This window comes from Catharus ustulatus, chromosome 6, assembly GCF_009819885.2.
Source record: "Catharus ustulatus isolate bCatUst1 chromosome 6, bCatUst1.pri.v2, whole genome shotgun sequence".
Classification (NCBI taxonomy): domain Eukaryota; kingdom Metazoa; phylum Chordata; class Aves; order Passeriformes; family Turdidae; genus Catharus; species Catharus ustulatus.
The window spans coordinates 45,291,083-45,298,411 of NC_046226.1; positions in this window are offsets into that span (position 1 = coordinate 45,291,083).

Consider the following 7,329-nt stretch of genomic DNA (forward strand, 5'->3'; position numbering starts at 1 on the left):
CCAGACATAACTGTTCTCATATAACCTGTGCACTGTGCAAGTCTTTGCTTTACTGCACATGCATGTCCATTCTCAACAGCATTGCTTAAACCGAGAATGCTGCTGAAATAAATAGTAAATCAAAGACCAGAAATCAGCTCTTCGACGATTGCTTTGTTGTTTTTAGCGTTGCTGTCTACGGCAAAAGTTTGCACATGAGAGCCCCCAGCTGCTTGGGGCAAACCCTGCCAGCAGCAGATCTTTGAATCGTTTACATACCATGTACTGCTCATGTATATGCAGACACGTACATGATATAAATGTGTGAGCTGCGCTCTGAAGTGTGGAGCTGGCTCCATGAAGTGGCATCGGGTGCATGACTTCAAGAAACCATGGCTGCCCATTTCTGAGCAAGCACACTGTCTCCTGAATTCAGCTCCTTTGGGTTATTTCCAGATTGCCCTAAGAAGACAACCATTAGACACTGGAAGAAATTCTTTACTGTGGGGGTCGTGAGTCACTGGGTCAGCTCTCCCAGAGAAGCTATGGGTGCCCCATCCCTGTCAGTGTTCAAGGTCAGCCTGGATGGGGCTCTGAGCAACCTGGACTAGTGGAAGGTCCCTGTCCATGGCAGGGGTGCTGGAACTGGATGATGTTTAAGATCCCTTCCAGCTGGAACCATTTGGTGATGCCACAAAAAAAGAGTCATCAAAAAAACTGTGCAGAAACCAGCCTTGTGCACACACAGACACAGTCCAGACTGTGAGATGTTTCACATAGTAACTGCACCATTAAAGGTGAGGAAGGAATCCTTGTTCCTTCAAGTCATGTATGGATTTGTCTGCTACTGCTAATCTGGCCGTAGATGAAAGTGATGCCAAAATCATTCACATGTCCCAATGTAATTTTAGAACACAAAAATTTGCTTTTCAAAATGAGCAGTGAGGAGGAGGAGGCTCCTTTCAGTAGGAGCTGAAACCCTGCTCCATCAGTTAATTAAAAATACATAAAATGCAAAGCTAGCCAGCACTCCACATTAAGTAGTCAATTTAAACCATGTCTGTCTGTATACATTGTATAGATATATCATTCCATCACCCATATAGGATGCCAGCATTTACTGAAATATTCCTTCCCCTCCTTTCCAGAGGAGGAGGAAGGGAGAAGGAAGCCCTGCAATGTAAGAGAATTAGAAGAGACAGCTGAAGGGGGGAGGGGGACTGTCTGCTGTAGAACAGATTATCTGGCAGGACCAAGAACAATGATGGAAGAAATATTGTGAAGCTGTTGAGCAAAGCACAAGGGCATGTGCCCTTAGGGTTGGTGTAGGGGAAAACAAACACATTTCTGGGAGAAACAATCCCAGGAGAGAAAAAAAAATGCCCATAGAGAAGTCCAGATGCACAGCGGAAAAGTGCAGGCACTGAAAAAAGCTGTGATCATGCAGCCAAAGAGAATGGGATATCATGAACGTGCCCTCACTTGCCTGTCTCCCTACAATGCGTGGAGAGAAGGTTGAGCTGTTCTGTTTGAGACACCCAGAGGACAATCTCGAAGTGTTTAGAGATCTTTGCAACTTTACATGTCTCGTGTGAAACGCCAGAGTACTAAGACATGGTTGCAATAGCAGGTTTTCATAGAATATAAACGAGCTTTCAGTTGGTTTGCATTTATTCCAGATTGTCAGGAGAGTAGAGATTATGGGATACAACACAATGCTATCAAAGGGTTTGGGGCTGGAGGTACAGGAAAGGAGATTTTAGGATATTAGTTTAATCATAAATGGTTTCAGTATTGTCAAGCTCTGTTCCAGACATTGACCCATTCAGGGACTTTGCACTGGCTGAGCTGGAGACCAAACGGCAGATCTGTGTTTAAGAAATAACACATTTCTGTTTCAAGAACAGATGGTGATTTGAATGGGGAATATTTGCTCTTATGGACTATTCAAATAAACATAGCCAGTTAATGCAAATTAAAGAATAGTCATACATCTCCTATTTTGTCTAAGAAAATGTGGAACACCATTAAAACATATAAAAGGTTGAAACTCCCTGCCCTGCATTGTAATGGCCCATTTTGTCCACTGCCAAGAGAGGTTCCCAGCCTACCTGGGAAAGCTGTCCCCCCAGGGAAGCATCATTTTTCCAGCTCTGTGTGTGGTACATACAAGCTGCTATAACAGAGTTTTAACTTGGTGTAGGCCAGATTCACCTCTGGTGTAAACTCCAGTCTTAATTAAGCCAAGAACCTATTTAGCCTGCTATTATTTTTTCTGATAATGATCTTCTCATGGAGGACATGCCTGTGCCAACTCCCAGGCTGCGATTAGGGAGGAATCTGGCTAGAACTGTTGACAATATGTTTGCACAGTACTAAATACCATTTAATATGATCTATAAATATTTACACTTGGAGGAAGAGATTTGCTCTTTGCATAGTATGCATGCTGGCATCTGCTAGACTGAATAAATTACTAATGAAAATCACATTGTGAAAAAAAAATCCATGATGATTCTTTGGAGCTTTTATTTTTAAAGACAGTGGTGTGATAAGGAAATGCATTCTTTGGGAATTGCATTCTCTGCAAAACACCAATGCTGGAATAGGCTCTATTGCTCTGTGCAATTGAGGCAGCACAGACTGCAGGAGCACTGGTTTTCCTAGGCTGACAGAAGAGACATTTTAGCTGAGCAAAGAGAGTCCTTGCTCTCCAGCAGTCAAGTGTACAATGGCTTGCTTTGGTATGACAGTCTTGAAGGGAATTGGGTTTCTTTCTGATCCTACATCTTGCCCAGTCCTGAATTCAGTCCCACCAAACCATGAGTCTGACCAACTCTTCTTATTTTTGAGCCTTTTCACAGCATTCCAGCTTCCTCAAGCAAGATACTGCATGCAAATCCTGACTGTCATCCTAAATTGGTTTTGGTGTATGTGAGAAAACATATGGAAATGTGAAATAAGTGCTCTTAAAAGTGATAATGTGGATCAACTTATCTAAATTTCACTGAGATTAACTCCTCATATTTGAGCAGAGGGGTTCCCATCCATTGATAGTAGTCACTTTAAAAATTTCATAATTAAATCCCAAATGCTATTTTTAAATTCGTTTTAAAGCCAAGACTCTCATGCAATTTAATTTTAACAATATACATCAAATTAAAGAATTGGTCACAAGGAGAGACCATCAAATTGACTGGATTTTTAATTACTGTAAAGCACTAAATGCATGCAAACCACTACAAATTATCTTCTCTGTGCATCCACAGAACATTACAACCACAGATGTAACATTACTTGGGACCCACCAGGATGCTCCTGTTTATGTTCAAACTCCTAGAGCTGTGCCCCTGGCATCACGTTACTGCAGCTTTGCCATGAAAAATGCATATCACACTCTGCCAGAAATCCTTCCTCTCGGAGGCCATGGGAATCTCTGAAGCACGAGTTAAATTCACATTACCGCCTCACAGAAGCAGCCTGAGAGATATTTCTAGCAGTGTGTTGTCAGATGTGTGTTGTACCTGACATCGTGGAGCAATATGTTGCAACATCCTGCACTCATTTATCTTTTCTTAGCTGTGTTTTTATCTCTTCCATCTTTTAACTCACTCTCTCTGAAAAAGGAGAGAACTTGGGACCAAAGAGAGCCACAAACTGCACAAGAGGTAGAGCAGAAAGGGGGTATCAGAAAACTGTTAAAATTGCTTTGGGGTCATGACACAAGGCAGAAAGCAGCTCTTGAGAAGTTTCAAACCATAGCCCCACTGTTTTACCTGCCAGCACACTGCAGCCAGGAGAATATCTTGGCCAAGCACAAATGCATGCTTCATCAGTGGAAGATGCTGTGAAGTCTGGATGGGAGCGCTGTTGTATCTCACCTCTGGGCTGCAGTTGGCAGCTGTGCTCCGTTTATGTGGCCTGGTGCACACTTCAGCAGGCAGTGCTGTTGTCCTATACTCGAACATCCCGTATATACCTATACATCCTGTAGGGTTATATGATAAACCAGAACTGGAACTTGCCAGATGAATTCATTCCAATTCCCAAGTTCCAAATCCACGTTGTTGGCTGTCCTAGCATTTGGATTTCTCGTGACGCAGAGACTCCAACATCACCACAAGGGGGAGAATGTGGCGTTTTCTGCTTCTGGTTTGTAATGCTCATGTCGAGAGAGATGTGGGACTTGTCCGATGCTTATTGTACAGACACACACAAGAGCTGGTCCTCACATGCAAGGCACCATTCTGAAAGGGAGCAGACAGGCCGTGCTTCACTAATGTGGTGGTGGAAAACACTTCCAGTAAGTTAACCGATGAATTTTTCCTAAGGAAAAGTGAAACGTGCTGTCGCTGGTCAGCACAACCTGCCTTGTCCACACAAAGATTTTATGCACACTCTTCCTGGCATAGGTGTGACCGTACAGGGAAGTAGAAGGGCTGGGAGGACAGATCAGGATGGCCACTCCAGGGATATAGCTAAATTCTCATGACAGCTGCTGTTGACCTGGTTTCTGCTCCACTCTGTTTAGCTCATCCATAAGGATTTCTGACTCATGCTAGAATGCTTTACACTGGCTGCTTGCTTTTTTTGCAGAACAGCTCAAGCTGGTGGAAAGAATGTATTTGGGATCAAGAGGTAACCCCTTCAGAAAGTAATGCTGGAAAAGCAACATAAGCAAGAATTCATATAGTAGGAAAAGTGGGGGTTTGGGTGGAGTGGCAGAGAACAGGGAACTGCCATTATGAAAAGACCAAAAAAAGTAATAATGACAGTAGTTACCAAATCCCATCATTGCCTAGAGCTATGCCAGAGGGATTTTTAACTTGAGGGATTAGGAGTGCATAAAAATAATAACCTGGAACTTGAGCCTATATACTTAATGCTGAAAGCAGGGGTTTTCTTGCTTGAAAAGATCATCAATAATAAGGAGTCAAGCTCAAATGCTAGTTTCCTAATCGAATAGATGGCAGACTGCACCACACCTGATCTTGAGTGCAACGTGTTCAAGTCAAACACAGGATTTCCTGCTTCAGTCCTGGTCCTCCCTCCCTCCCTCCTCACACCACAAACCAGGATCTTGATCTGATGCCAAGAACATCTGAAGATTATGTACAGGTGGAGCCAGAACTGGGTGAATGCTCTGCAAATGTTGCTGTTGCTGGGTTTTTTGCTTTATTTTCAGGCTCTGTGTGTGCAAGCTGTGGATCTGCCAATGAATTTTCCATCATTTTCTCTCTACTCACCACCTTAGCAGCCTCCATTGAGCCACTAGTCTTCTGGCCTTAGACAGGCACAGAAGGAAAAGGCTGTAGCAATTTGCATAACTCAAAGAAACAAAGATCATTAAAGCAATGCCTCACAGTGGTTCTGTCAGCCTTGTGTCTGGTGGGATTTCTGCAAGTTGCCATTCTGACCACCACCTTTCCACTCCAGGGTTTATAGCTATGATATTGAAACATGAGGTGATCAGGAGCCTGCACAAATTAACTCTGTTGATCAGATGTGGTTTTGGTTTGCTGTGCTATAAAAGAAAAAAGCTGGTTGTTTTAAGATAAAGACTTTTGACTGGATTCAGGCAAATTCTGATGCATCCATGCATAGAAAGAGGCACTGTATTATTACCAAGCCATCACAGTCTGTCGATTTTGGTAAAAAAGGAAAAATCAGCTCAAACCAACCACAGAACAGTCTAATAGTAGAAATACTAATGGAAGAACAAGGTAGGTGTTCTAATGATACAGCACATGCATGAACACACACATTTTTTAAGCAGGGGTCCATGGAGTGTCCACAGGGGCTGGAGGACAGCAAAGCATGGTGCCTGTGTCCTCCTGAGATCAGGTAAAGACAGGGCAAAAGAGGGTAGTTAACCATTAGCATACTTTCTGGTGCTTAGTTTCCTAATTACAGTAATTTCACGACTATAAGGCGCACCCTTTTGACTAAAATCTCCCCCCAAAACCGGAAGTGCGCCTTATAGTCCGGTGCGCCTTATCTGATCTACAAAGTTGCAACATTTGCCACCCCGGAAGTGAGAGCCCGTCGGCATCGGGGCCGCCCCCGCGCGGGGCGGACGCGCCGGCTTCGGGGCCGCCCCCGCGCGGGCCGTCCCGCCGGTATCGGGGCCTCCCCGCCGGCATCGGGGCCGCCCCCGCGCGGGGCGGACCCGCCGGCATCGGGGCCTCCCGCCGGCATCGGGGCCGCCCCTGCGCGGGGCGGACGCGCCGGCTTCGGGGCCGCCCCCGCGCGGGCCGTCCCGCCGGCATCGGGGCCGCCCCCGCGCGGGGCGGACCCGCTGGTATCGGGGCCGCCCCCGCCGGCATCGGGGCCGCCCCCGCGCGGGGCGGACCCGCCGGTATCGGGGCCGCCCCCGCCGGCATCGGGGCCGCCCCCGCGCGGGGCAGACCCGCCGGCTTCGGGGCCTCCCCGCCGGCTTCGGGGCCGTCCCCGCGCGGGGCGGACCCGCCGGTATCGGGGCCTCCCCGCCGGCTTCGGGGCCGCCCCCTCGCAGGGCCGTCCCGCCGGCATCGGGGCCGCCCCCGCGCGGGGCGGACCCGCCGGCTTCGGGGCCGCCCCCGCGCGGGGCGGACCCGCCGGTATCGGGGCCGCCCCCGCCGGCATCGGGGCCGCCCCCGCGCGGGGCGGACCCGCCGGTATCGGGGCCGCCCCCGCCGGTATCGGCGCCTCCCCGCCGGCATCGGGGCCGCCCCCGCGCGGGGCGGACCCGCCGGCTTCGGGGCCGCCCCCGCGCGGGGCGGACCCGCCGGTATCGGGGCCGCCCCCGCCGGCATCGGGGCCGCCCCCGCGCGGGGCGGACCCGCCGGTATCGGGGCCGCCCCCGCCGGCATCGGGGCCGCCCCCGCGCGGGGCGGACCCGCCGGTATCGGGGCCGCCCCCGCCGGTATCGGCGCCTCCCCGCCGGCATCGGGGCCGCCCCCGCGCGGGGCGGACCCGCCGGCTTCGGGGCCGCCCCCGCGCGGGGCGGACCCGCCGGTATCGGGGCCGCCCCCGCCGGCATCGGGGCCGCCCCCGCGCGGGGCGGACCCGCCGGTATCGGGGCCGCCCCCGCCGGCATCGGGGCCGCCCCCGCGCGGGGCGGACCCGCCGGTATCGGGGCCGCCCCCGCCGGTATCGGCGCCTCCCCGCCGGCATCGGGGCCGCCCCCGCGCGGGGCGGACCCGCCGGCTTCGGGGCCGCCCCCGCGCGGGGCGGACCCGCCGGTATCGGGGCCGCCCCCGCCGGCATCGGGGCCGCCCCCGCGCGGGGCGGACCCGCCGGTATCGGGGCCTCCCCGCCGGCTTCGGGGCCGCCCCCGCGCGGGGCGGACCCGCCGGCTTCGGGGCCACC